The following is a 14,931-nucleotide window of genomic DNA, read 5'->3' on the forward strand; positions in this document are numbered from 1 at the left end:
ACTCACTCTGATGAGATTCAAAAAATATGTTTAATTAAAAAAACTTAGAGAGAGAGAGAGAAAGAGAGAGAAAGAGAGAGAGAGAGAGAGAGAGAGAGAGAGAGAGAGAGAAGACTAGAATCCTACTAAACTGGTTTTCATTCTGAATTGGTGAAACTGACTTTACATGTAAGGCAACACATATCTTCTGGCCCAGAATACAAGAGTGTGTTCTACTAAAAACTGATTGTTATATTTTCAGTGTGAGCATATACACTTCCGATAACAGTATTTGGTTTATTGTTTTATTGATTGTATAGAATTAAGAAAGGGATGAGTAAATGCAAATACAGATTAAATTTAAAAGTGAAAGTGAGTACTATTTTTTTCTTTCAGAGAATAGATTGTCAAAAATTTACCCACACCTTTCTGCCTTTTTGTACTTAGCTGAACTCCACTGAACTTTGAAGGCATCCCACTTTACTTTGGAACACTTATAATTATTCAACTGATAGGGAACTCATTAAGAGACATCCATTTTCCTTCTTATTAATTTTAATTGTTGGGAAACTTTTCCTTTCTTCAAAGTAAAATTGGCCTCTCTGAAACACGTGGAAAAAATTGCCTCCTCTTCCGATGTCTTCTGCAATCAGTAACTTGTATACTTCATCCTGTTGATAGTTTTTAGAAAAATGAGGGTATTTAGTATTTAATAAATCAATAATTGAGTCAGAAAAAATAAAAATTATTGCATCAGCTCCCACCTCTATTATAATAATTCATTAGTTCCCTGCTGACTGAGAGAAGTACAATATTGGAAGATAACATTAAGACCTGCAAGTTAAGGCAATTAGCTTTAGATTCAATAATCCTAAGGAGCTGCAGATGGTAATTTAACCAAAGTGGTTGCAGGGCTATCCTTTTGAATTTAGGAATTCTGAAGTAGCAATTCAATTTGCAGAACATTACCGGAAGAATATGGTGCCCACGGTATAAAGATAAATATGGCACTAATCATTCCCCTCAAAGATCTTGTCATCCATTTATTAAAAAATAAAGATACAAAAGACTATAATACAAAATAAAACATAAGATCATGAAAGAAGCATAAGGATCTAGGAAAAGGGGCAGAATATTTGGTTAAAATGTATGTGGTCAGGATTGGGTATTGCTGTGGCTCAAATTTTGACTTAATTCTGGTGTTGTACTCTTCTAGCCATCTACAAAAGAAACTTCAAAGTCTCTCATCTGGCAAATGTGGTCATGGATCATAACTGAAGCAAAAGTCCCATTGTTTTGTGGCCTTTTAAATTTATTGGGGGAGGGGAGGTGTTCTACCACTGAGGTCCCAGTTATCCCCAGAAGCAGGTTCCCCAAGGCTCCATGTGGGCCTGTCAGGCAGAGACAAACTCCTTCCCCCTCCACTCCCTCATGCTCTGAGAACTAAGCCTTCATTGGCTAGGTCCATTAAAATCATAAGGCCTAATGCTGAAGTAACCAAGTAGGATTGACAGGCTGTAATGAAACACAGTACTATTAATTCAACAAGGAATTAGGAATTTCAGTTCTTTGGCTTGATTCCTTAATTGGTCAGTGGAAAAGTCCCTTTATAGCCTTGACCTTAATTTACCTGCCTTGAATATGAGTTTATCTGTATGTATGGTTCAAAAACTATGCTTTGATCTTTTTTATAGAAAATGGGACCATTCCTCATATAAGGTTCCTAACTGGTTGTTTTAGGCAGGGGGCAATTAGGAGTGATTTTAAATGAGATAATGAAGGTTAGGGGAAGTAAGGAGGGAGGAACTTAAGTGAAATATCTGGGAGAACTGGCATTTGGACTTTGGAGGAGGGCCTTGAGCTTATCCACTGGGAAAATAGGGAGGAGGTTTGTGTTAAGTAAAATGGATAATGTGACTCTACACAGGGAGCCCTGGAGAAAAGAATGGCTCTGAACAAAAGAAAGCTGGAGTAGACAGAGTGTGTTAGAGATGAAGAAGGAAAAAAAGAGTTTGAAGAAGATCAGGGATAGTGAAATGAAACAGGGGATAGAGACCTTTGTCCTGTGCAATTGAATCTTTTTAATAATTGTTCATTAGCCACTTATTAAGCACCTACTATGTGATAGAAACTGTGCTAAGTTCTGTATATACAAAAAGCAGCAAAAGATAGACCTTGACCTCAAGGGGCTACCAATCCAATGGGGGAGACAACATGCAACAAATGCAGACAACAGAACTATAGGCAGAATTAATAGAAACTTATTAACAGGAAAAGTCCTGGAAGTAAGAGGGGATGGGCAAGGCTTCCAGGAAAAGAAAAGATTAGTTGGAATTTAAAAGAAGCCAGAGAGATCAGTAGTAAGTCAGCACAACTTTGCTATTTAAAGTAGAGTTTTGATTATGTTTCATTTCAAAATGGTAGTGGTCAAAGCAACTTTATTCACAGCATGCTTGTGCCTACAATTCATAAAAGACTATGTCTGTGTGACAAAAATAGGAATTATCCACTTCCGTCAGGCCTGGCTATACATTTTCATATTCTTCTTCCATAAGTTTTCTGACTGGGTTTTTAAAGTAGAAAGCTTAGTGCAGTAACATATGTGGATGCCCAAAATTTGGAAAGACCAAGCCAATAGGAGGCCGACAGCAGATCCTGAGAGTTATTTTTATTTTAATTTTCAGCAAGCATGAAGGAAATAAATTGTTTTGTTATTTTCAGCTATACATGCTAATGTACACCACACGCAGTTGAGTTCCAGCATGTGGCCGGGTGAGCTTGTTTTCTGCCTCTATGGAGGAAAGCATAAAAGGAGGGAGGAAGGGAAGAGATTTTAAAATAAAACTTCTAAGACCCCTTTAAATTGTAACATCTTGAGCAAAGAAAAGCCTGAATTATGTAAAAGCTGGCCAGGAGCCAACATCTGGCAACGGTAAGGTTGTTTTGTAAGCAGGCGGTTTCCACACACGGCTCAAAGAACCCATGCTGGAAAGAATAATGAATCCTAGAAGATGTATGATAGGCCTGGCAGCCAGAAGGGGACCCCAGGCTTTGAGGGAACATTTTTGGTCATTTGATCTCCTAACACAGCCAGCTGAGATGAGTTACATTCCCCCTGCCTGGGACCTCAGCAATATTGCCTAAACCCCCGGACTCATTCCTGCTGAATTGGATACCACGCAGTAGCTTTGCTGTCAGACTCTAAAATCAAATTCTCTCCACCTCTTCCTGGAGTACTTGGAGGAAACAAAACTCTTTCCTTCGTTTGGAATTGGGGTTTCTCTGGAAAAGCTGACCTCCCTTCCTCCATCTTCCTGGCTTTCTAACCCATATCACCCCCTCGTTTCCCCATGGTAATCTGTCATTTCTGAAAGCCACATGGCAGGCCCATCCCATGTATTAACTATCTCCTCTTAGGCCTTGACATTGCCAGGACACAAAAAAATCCCCTAACTGGGCCAGGATCTTGAAAAAACAAGGCCAGCTCCTTATTGGGGGGTTTGTGTGTTGGGGTGTATACTTTTATTAACAGAAAAAAACCACTACGTCAGGCATCCTTTGCCTTTGCCTATTTATCAACCCAACAGTTAATAGGAAGCATTTTTACACACTATTTATAGATGTTCATTTCTTCATGGATTGGAAATAAAAAGAAAAGATAACTTCACAGTAAGTTGAATTCAACTTATAATTTTATTCTGGGAAACTAGCTTGAGTTGTAAGAAGTGAATTAGGGAAATGTGGGATGTTTCTCTAATTCTATACTCATAGAGCATATTTATATATTTTTCCTTACCACCATTGAATAAATTAATGAAATATTATTATCCCTATTCTATGGATGAGAATATAACAACAAGTTCCCCTTGAAATAGTGCTATCGATTTATGTTAAGATCTTGGAGGCCTTCTTTCATAATCAACCCAATCCTGGTATGATTTAGGTTTCTTCATAAGAGACACAGTTGGTTCCTGTTAAGTCAACAGCAGTTGAATTGCTTCTCAGATATTTCTCTCTAGTGGCATCCTTTATGGCATCTCAGCATGTGTTCTGCTTTTCCATATGTCTGGCTGGCTACTTTCCTATGAGGGGAGAGGAGGAAGGGGAGACATGAAGAAAGAGGACCTGAGAATACGTTCACTTAAGGATTGCAAATTGACTTTTCACTTGTAAGTTCTTATTTACCTGCTAGATGCCCAAAATTACCATATTCATTGTATAAACATTTATTATGCCCTATTACATAGAAGGCAAAACGGACAGACCATCGTGATATAATGGAAAATGTTAGTGACTTGGAGTCTGGAGAATTGGCTTAAAATCTTGGCTCAGTTACTTAATTGTTCTGGGACTTGGGTGAAATACTTAACCTCTGGTTTCCTGGTCTGAAAAAAGAGTGATAATTCTTATTTTACTTATCCCGCAGGGTTGTTATCAGGAAAGTACTTCTATAAACCTTCAGTTGTTATATTCTCATCTGTAGAATGGGGATAATAATATTTTCATTAATTTATTCATAGGGCTGTGGTAAGGAAAAAATTAACCTCTGGTTTCCTGGTCTAAAAAAAAGGAGAGTGATAATACTTACATTGCTTATCCCACAGGGTTGTTGTCAGGAAAGTACTTCATAAACCTTCAGTTGTTATATTCTCATCTGTAGAATGGGGAAAATAATATTTTCATTAATTTATTCACAAGGCTGTGGTAAGGAAAAAAAACTGACCTGTGGTTTCTTGGTCTGAAAAAAGAGAGTGATAATACTTACAATGCTTATCCCACAGGGTTGTTGTAAGGAAAGTACTTCATAAACCTTCAGTTGCTATATTCTCATCCATACAATGGGGATAATAATATTTTCATTAATTTACTTATAAAGATTGTGGTAAGGAAAAATTATATAAATATGTGCTATGAGTTTAAACCAAAATCCCTCCACCCTTTAGATTTTAAACTACTTCACTATAGGGTTATATTGTGTCAATATGTGTATTAAAATAACTCATATTGTGGTAACAATTTAAACTTTACAAAATGCTTTTCATATATACCAATTAAGTTTTGGGACTCTGGAGAATTAATATTGCTCTTTTATTTGAAGTAAGTGAATTGAAACTTGGGGTCATCAAATATTTTACTTGCAGTCACATAGCTAGTAACTAGCAAATCTTAGATGAGCCCCTAGGTCTTCTGATGTTAGAGCCAAAACTCTTTTCCATTATACTCTCATGCCTCTGACTTTGAAAAGTCATTTAATGCATTTTTTTTTCATTCACAGATTTCATTTCCTACAGAGATTATTGTAGGGATTAGGTGTAAGCTTTAAATCACCAAGTTAAACATATTTGCAGAAAATTTTAACTCATCAGCCTGAAGTTCCACTTCATCCTGGAATCTATAAATTCTGTCTGTTCAGGCAAACTCATTTTTATAGAAAGACAGTCAATAGATTTTACATAGAAAACATCACTATGAATCTATAAGGCTTTTTTGTTTGTTTTTGCACTTATTCATTTCATCAACTCTTTGTGAACCTGGTCAGTAAAAAATGTAATGAAATTGCCCATAGTTCATTCAGTTAAACCCCAAACTTGGAGAAGATCTTATTATCTGAAACTTGTCTTTAGAAAAATGATACTTTAATACTTTAAGAATCCCTGGTTTCATTTTTGTGTATTTCCTTCATTGATGCTAATACTAGTGATAACAATAATTTCTTTTATATGGCATTTCAAAGTTTTCAAAGTGGTTTATATATGTTCATATTTAGTCTTTACAGTAAATGGAATTGATACTATTATTAATAATTAATTCACATTATGAATTTGATACTATTATTATCCCCATTTTACAGATGCAGAAACTGAAACACAAAAAGATTAAATGACTTGCTCAGTCATGTAGATTATAAGTATCTGAGGCAGAATCAAAACTCAGGTGTCTTCTTCTATTTCCTAGAACCACTTCGCATCATAATTCTTTATGCTTGAGAAAATAGTCTTTATAAATTGCTATGGCCAAGAAAGTTCCTTCATCTGTTGGCCAGAGTATAGGTCTTCTGATGAAAAACTCGCCTTTAGTTATTTGTTCTTATTCTTGAATAACAGACATAGTGTGACATTAAACTTTACTTGAAGATTTTCCATCTTAAAATGGGCTTCCAGAATTTGTGGTCCATTAGCAAAGATATCAGAAATCACAACTCCCTTCCATGTCACAAGGGAATTTTGGAATTGGGATTCAATGAAATACAGAAAAGTATATCCAGGATTTGAACCTATACTTCTGTACTCCATACTCAATGCTTTTCCCACTACAAAATTTTTGCCTCTCCTAAGGGCATAGCAGTGTAGGTTTGGAGCTGTAAAAGACATCAAATAGCATCAAATACAACCTCTTCACTGAGGAAATTAAGGTTGAGAGAAATTGTGATTACTCACTAAGCTAGTAAATGAAAGATCCAGAACTTGAACCCACGTTCTTTGATTTCTCATCAAGGGTTCTGTCAATCATACAGTGTTGCCTTTTGTCTTTTGGACTTGGTTAGTACTATTTTGGAATTAGAGGAATTAGGAATGACTTGCACTTTCCATTTGAAAGTTGCAAATTGAAAAATATTTAAGATAATGAATGTTTCAATTACTGGACTAATGTGATAAATTAGAAATGACACTTACAGCAGGACCAAGAGAACATTATACATAGTGACAAGAACATTCTGTAATGATCAACTGTAAGGACTTGGCTTTTTCATCAATTCAGTGATTCAAGGCTATTCCAACAGATTTGTGATGGAAAGTGCCATCAGCATTCAGATAGAGAACTATGGAGACTGAATTCACTTTTTTGTTGTTATTGTTGTTGCTGTTTGTTTGCTTGTTTTTTTCTTTCTCATGTTTGGAACAAAATGTTTTGCAAAAGTTAATGTTGAAAACTATCTTTGCATGTATTTGTAAAAATGAAATACTATTAAATAAAAAAATGACATTTAGAAGAGGAATAGAACCACAATATCCCAGAGTTAGGAGGGCCCTCTAAACTCCTCCAGAATCATCATTAATTGAATCAAAAATTCTTTCTATAACATCTCTGATAACCACTCATCCAATCTCAACTCAGAGGACTGAGGAAATTTCCTTTTTGTGAAAGGAAGATATGGGAAGAGGAAATGAAACCAATAACAAAAAGAGAATTGAAGAAGATTCCTTTCACTGCTACAGAAGTTCTAAATCCCACTTTTGATGATTATGAAATGGCCCAGTTCAAGGGGTGTAGACAGGGATGTAATGAGGATATTTTGGATTTGAAGAAAGTACAGTGAATTATTCCTGAATCAAACATGGAATCATAGAATAACCAAGTTAGCAGGGTCTTCAGATATTAACTGACTGTTAGTTAAATTGAAATCTTTGGCAATTGGTCAGCACTTGAAAACCTCCAGTGATGAAAAACTCACTCAAGGATGCCCATTGCACTTTTCACAGTTTTAATTGTTAGGAGAATTTTCTTTATGTTCCTAATCAAAATCTTCTTCTTTACAACATTTACCTATTGTTCCTAGATCTGCTTTTTGGGGAAAAGAAGATAAAGGAAAAATGGTAACCCTTCACATACTTCACAGAATTACAGATTCCTAGCTGGAAGAGACTCTACAGATATTTGACTCCATACCCCTTGCTTATTTCTACAAATGAGGAAACTGAGACTAAAAGAAGTTAAATGAGTTGATCAAAGGCACACAGCCAATAAGAATAAGAAAGTTATTATATTTCCCTAAGACTTCTCTTTTCCAGTTTAAACATCCCCAGGTCCTTCCATTTATCATGGCAGGGCATGATCTCTTATCTCATCATCATGCTGCTCACCCTCCTCTGGAGTCACTCCATCTTTTCAGTATTCTTATTAAAATGTAACACTTGGAATTGAACGTATTGTTCTAGTTGTGATCCATCAAGGGCAGAATACAGAAGGACGATCACCTATGTTGCTCTGGATATTGTGCTATTATTACTACTTTGAATTGTTATGTATTTATGTCTAGCATGTATTACTATAGACTTATTATTAACCATCAAGTTCACAAAAACCTGTAGGTCTTTTTATACATGAACTATTGTCTAACTGTGCTTTTTTCCTCTTGTATTTTGGTAGTTGATTTTTTTCTATACAAACATATGTGCTATCTTCATTTCAATAAAATTTACCTTTCTAAACATCTCTCCACATTTTATTAAAGGAAACAACTGGCAAGACTACAGGTACCATTAAGAAAGTACCCATTCCAAGAACACTCCTGGTCTTGGATGATTCTGGAAGAGAGAGTGAGGCTTATGACTATGCAACTCTGTCTTACTTAAATCTTATTTATTTGCAAGTCAAGACATCATCTTTGTGATGTCATTAATCTACTTTGAGAATGAAAAAGGAGCAATGACAATAACTTTCCTTAATTAGAAGTGACCTTCTTTTGAAGCTCCAAGGTAAAACCTACTTGTTGAGAAGGTAGTAATTGTCCAGGGGAACCCTCAATCATTTATATAATCAAATGAACTAGAAATGAAAGACTTTGCCAAGGTAAAGTCAAGAGATTCTGAGACCATGTATACATTTTACTGCCATTCATCATACTACTTCTTTCTCTTTTTCTCTAATCCCTTTATAATTAGTGAGTCTCCTCTTTATTTTTTCTGTGTTATGGTTTCAACATGAAATATAAGAAGTAAGATATGATGGAATTCATAGCTAGTAATGAATGAGTAAATGGGACTTGGATATATGACCTCAGAAAAAATCACTTAACTTTGCTGCTTATTTCTCATTTGCAATAACAAGATAATACTTTGTTTATAGACTAAATATGTAGATGTAAGACCACAAACTATCAAGGAGAAAATTGAAACTCTGATTTAAAATCATGGGATCAACTACTAGTTTGTTTTTTTTCCCCAGCAGAAATTGAAATGGTGAACCCAAGACCATTAGCACTATTGTTTAGTAGAGCTATACTGACATGAAATATTGAGTATTAAAAAAAATGAATGAATGTATTACTCTTGCACAAGGTTTGTCTGAGAATCAAGAAAGATAATACATGTAAGAGCACTTTGTAACCAGAAAGTTCTATTTAAACATAAGATTTTATTATGTACCATTGCCACAGTGATACTTTTGTACCAAAAAAAGATCTCTCTCCAATGCATTGGATGCTTGGACAAGAACCACCCAGGAAAAAAGAGTGGAAAGTAATTGCAAACTGAACTATTCTCTTCTCTTTTGTTAATGAAAATGTTTAGAAATATAAATTTCCCTCCAAGGACTGCTTTGGCTGTATCATAGAAATATTATATATTCTCAAGGTTGCTATTTTTTTAATGAAAATTTCTCTCTTTCTATGATTTATGTCTATCTTCTTTACTTTTTGAATATTGTTTTCTAAGATTTTATCTCCTTTAATATAATTGCTGCCAAATCTTGTGTGATCCTGATAACATGGCCATGGTACTTGATCACCATACCCCATCTTTTTCTTGGGAGGGGTTATTCACAGAATGTTGTTGTTGTTGTTGTTGTTTTGATTTGGATGATTTAGATTTTGGCTATGAAATTCTGGGGGTGTTGTCAATTTGGGGTTTCTTTAAGGAAGAGATCAGTGGATTCCTTCTATTTTTATTTGGCTCTTTCATTCTAATAAATCTCTATAGTTTTGTTAATGATTTTAAAAAATATAGAGTGCTGTTTATTTTTTTCTGGAAATGTTTCTAGGAATTCTGATTATTTTAAAATATTTCTCTTTAAATTGTTATTGATAGTCAACTTTTCCTATTTTTCAATCTTTTGATTTTGTTCTAATATGATTTGTCTTCTAGAGTCATTGAATTCTCCTTGTTCTATTCTATTCTATTCTATATCTGCTATTTGAGTAACATTTTCCTACCTTCTATTCAAAGTTATTCTTCTTTAAATATTTTTCTCTCAAACTCTCATTTCCTTTTTGACCTCTTTTTTATTGCTTTTGTTCATTCTTAGAGTCCTTCTGGCCTCTACTAGAACCTTGACTCCTTCAGACTGTCTTTTTGTGTAGTTCTGGATTGCATAGCGAAAATTATTTTTATTTACATAATTTGCTTGTCATTAGTTTTTTCAGGGAATCTTTTCAGCTATTTGCTTGAGCTTATGCAGGAGAATTGAACTTTTTTGGAACTATCTTAACTAGAAATCACTATTTCACTTTTTTCATATGACACATAATGGAAATAAGTCACAACAACAATGATCATAATAATATTAATATGTATTTAGTATTTCATGATTTAACAAGTTTTTAGCTGATTTTATTATTTAATCTTTGTTAACTCTATTAATTATGGTAGCTAGTACAAGAGTTATTAGCAAACTTCTGTGGGGTGGAGGCAAGATAGTGGAGAGCAGACCTGACTCTCTGTAACCTCCTCTAACCTTCTCTCAAACCAAAGCAGATTAAGCATCTAAACTGGTTTTGAATTCAAAGAATCCACAAATATTTGGAATACAACATATTCTCAGAAGAAGATACCTTGGAAGAACTTCAGAACATGTCTGTTTCAAATGGGCAGGGGTTCAGTCAGCCAAACCCAGACAGTAGCACAGGGAAACCAGGGCAAGAAGCCCTTAGGACTAAACATTACTGTCTTTCCCATGAGTTAGTAATAAAAGCTTTAACAATTCTAACTAAAGTTCAACCAATGTGGGAGTTTGAGGTGGGAGAGCTTAGTATAGTTTCATTTCAATTCAATTACAATAGTAGTTAGGTGGCACAGTAGATAGAGCATTGGACCTGGAGTCAGGAAGACCTGATTTCAAATCCAGCTTTTAGAAACTCACTAGCTGTATGACCCAAAGCAAATCACTTAATCTCTGTTCACCTAAGTTTCATCATCTGTAAAATGGGAATAATAATAGCACTTACCTTTCAGCGTTGTCTTGAAGATCAAATAAATGCTAGATAATTGCAAAATGTTTGGCACATGGTAAGCACTATATGGAGTTTATAGTCTAGTGCAAAATTATATTAACCTGCTATAGGTCCACATTATAGGTAAGTAACTGAGGAAAAAGAAAATTTTAAGAGTGATTAGCAGGTCAAGCTCACATCATTTTTTAAAATGTTGATTTAATTCAACCATCAATACATTATTAGTATGTTATGCAGCTTGCAAAGGAATCTCTGCTTCAAAGGCTTCCAATTGTCAATTAGTCCCTTGGCCTATTTAAGAAACTGATAGATATCTTGTATTCATTAGTATTATAGGTACAGTGGGGGAAACTAGCCTTTGGGTTAATAGAATATCAAGAAGCAAATTATATTTGCAAGAGGAAAAAACAGAGGAATGAGACAATATAAAGAGAAAGAAAGGAATTTAGTTGAAATATAAAGTGACAGGTGTGAGGGAGTATTTAGTTGTTTCAAAACTTGGTGATCTAGGTAAAAAAAATGACCATGTATAATGGGAATTCTGAGGGATTCTATTAAAGCTTCCTCAAAAAAATTGTGATGCTAGTACTGAGGAGTCCAGTGAGATTATCCATTTGAAAGACAAAAATTGAGCTGCTTATAGTCTCCATATAGGAAGTGTGCCTACATGGATGTGGAGGGTGGAAGATAGATAAGGGAATAAGTAGAACCAGAACATGTTTACCAAACAAGGAATCTGTGCAGAAATTGCTAACTTAACACTTATTAAATACTTGTTGGGTGTTTTATAAGCCAATTGGCAGAAGTGACAGACACAGACCATAATAAATGCATAGAGAAGATTATGTAATGTTAAACAATTGTCATAACTTGGAGAATAAAATAATCATCAAGGCATCTTAGTGTTCTTGACTTGCTTCTCAGAAGCAAAAAGTTGGCATCCAGAGGCCATCTAGAATATGTTTGTTTGTAAATCTTACAAAACAGAGTTATTGAAGATTTTGAGCTTTATCATAAAAAAAACACAAACAAATTCAAACTGTAGAAATCAATGAAGGGTGAAATGTGTTTAAAGGAAGTTTGGTGACCTTCTAAACTACCAAGTCATCCTGACAGCACTTAAGGATGAAAATAAAAGCATGAAATATGGAAAAGGTGGGCAAACATTTGTATAGCAAACAGTATATACTGTCAAGGACAGGAAAACCATTACTCTTGGATTTTAATGGCACATTTTTTTTTTTTTAACATGATTATAGGACATGTGTCATTGACATTAAAGAAATGAAAAGCAATTGAATTAGACCAGCTCTATGGAGGTTTGTGCTGAAGGCAATACAATATGAGAACATTAAGGGACTCATTTACAAGAGAATACATAAATTAGTACTGTATAGATTTTTATGCCTCCTTTCCCATCCATAAAAAATATTAAGAATTATCTCCATGATTAGTAAGAACATCTTTATTGAAAGTATTAGGAAGAAATTGGCTGGCTTTCATATATTTACTATTTACTATCATCACATAGTTGACCCCCAAAAGGTAGAGATTATAATATGTCATAGTATTGATTATTGATTATTTTTCAGAAATGCTTTGATGGGGCAAAACACAAATTGAAAGGCTTTCTTGCAATATATTTCAAATTCATATATAAAAATTATTCACAATTAATCCAGAGATATAATGATGGAAATAAGCTTGTGCAATGACTTTTTGATTATAAATACCAAATGAGACATAGAACAGAAGTATATAATCATTGAAATTATTTACCACTGTAATGGAGAATATCCAGCACAGAATCCAAGTTTAAAAGAGATTTTCTGTGAATGATGAGATCTTCCCTATGGTCCTATTTTGGATGATATCATTCTGGTTACTCCACTTAGGAGAGATATATAACCACTGAAGAGTTTGGTCTAATCATTCACATTAGGAGTGTAAGTAGATGAATAATTCTTATTCCCCAGGAATATACTTGTTATATATGTGCATATACATAACACACACATGTAGCATTTGTATATATGTGTACATATATGTAATGTGTACATGTTTATTTATGTGTGCATATACACATACAAACACAGAGGCATTTACTAAATATGTCTTGAATGAGTGAATAAATATATGTAAACAACATTGTCAGTGGATCAGGGTCAGACAGTCAAATACATATAGATTGGGCTCAGAATTAAATAAGAGGGAAACTGATTTAATTGCTTTCAGAAAATTGCAAAGTTCCTTTGATAGCTCCAAACTTCTCCCAAAAATAAGGTCCATCTTTTCAATACTATTAATTTATTGTATAACTGTAAGATATGGAAAACAACAGGATATAAAGCATTGAAAATGAGTATCTCAAGAAATTCAATGGAAAACTATATGGTGGATGTGTTCAGGCTGAAGCATATAAAAATATAAGGAACCTTAAAGAACTAGGATAAAGTGGGAAATGGATGATGATCAAAAGACATCCTTTCTTTTTAGGACATGTTGGATCAGGTAATTTTAGTAAACACAGTATACCTCAATTTCAATGAGGCATTTCATAGAGGGTTTTAAGATGTCTTTGTGGATAGAATAGAGGGATGTGCCCTGAATGATAATATGGTTAGGTGACTTTGGAATTGGCTTAATGATAATACTAAATAAAGTAGTGATTTTATAATCTTGAAGAAAGGTATAAAAATGGAGTTCCCTAGGATCTATCTTTATTCTTTTTCTATTAAATATTTTTGTCAATAGCTCATATAAGGTACTGTTCTTTAAGTTATGGAACACTGTTGCTGACTTAAATCTGCTCAGGAGCAGATTTTAAGAGGATTAGTTACTATGATTCAGAGTTCTGAGACAGTTGCTGCTAATTTTGAATGTGACAAGTTGTAGTAAATTGTAAAGATATACTGACCTATTGTTTAAGAATTATGGGAACAAATGTAATTTATCTGATTGTAAGTAGAAGATGAAAATTTGTTACTTACTATAAGCCAAGGGAAGGTCATTCATAGTGGATGGACCCAGAGTATGAACACAAAAGATTGGAGAAGAGAGATTTGTGAAAAGATAGATTTCAGAACTGTGTCAACTAAATTTTATGCCAAAAGTAATGGATATTATTGTTGCTATTGAAATCTAATAGTGGACAAATAACATGTAAATAAGGGAAATTAGAGAAGTCAGCCCAAAGATTGACTAGTTTGCTTGTGATGCCATGCCACATGAGGTATTAGTCTAATAGAGTGTGAATCAACTCAGAAAAGTGTCCATGTTCAATAAAAAAGTTACTTTCATTAAGGAACTTTTGTGGATAGTTCCTGAGACAGAAAGATGACACTTAAGTTTAAGGTTTTAGAATTTTGAGTTACCCTGAGCACATGGATTTTTCTTACCTGGTATGGGTCTGTAAGAATATGTTTATTTTTCCTCATAGATACTGGATTTATAGGTAGAAGAATGTGACCCAAGTTTATCTGTGGCATTTGTTTTTGATATAAGCACCTGAGATATTATTTGCTTATTAAGTAAAAGATTATTTTTATCAGCTAAAAGTGTAATCATCATGAGTGACTGGTTTTGTGCTCATGGAAGCATAATGGTAGGGACTCACCAAATAAAATAGTGTGTATAAGAGTGTATTCCTAGGACAGTGAGAAAACATGAGTGTAATTATGTGGTAGAGATCTTTTTCGGGAACTTAGACCTGCTTGTGTGAGGGAAAATTGGAGTTAACAAGCTAGTCTAGAAGGACATATAAGTGTCCACTTATCCTTTGTAAGAGGTGTGAAGCATTGAAGTGGAAGAGACTTTCCTGTTACAGTTTGGGGAAGGACTAGTTAGAAGATTGATCAAGTTTTCATGAAGCTGGATGTGATACCATGTTGACTAACAGAATTTTAATCCCCATCCCCCCAGTTTCGACAGATTAGAATGATGGGATGAATCTCAATAAGATGAAATTTATTAAATATAAAGTCCTGTAACAGTGCTTTAAAAAA

This window comes from Sarcophilus harrisii, chromosome 1, assembly GCF_902635505.1.
Source record: "Sarcophilus harrisii chromosome 1, mSarHar1.11, whole genome shotgun sequence".
Lineage (NCBI taxonomy): Eukaryota > Metazoa > Chordata > Mammalia > Dasyuromorphia > Dasyuridae > Sarcophilus > Sarcophilus harrisii.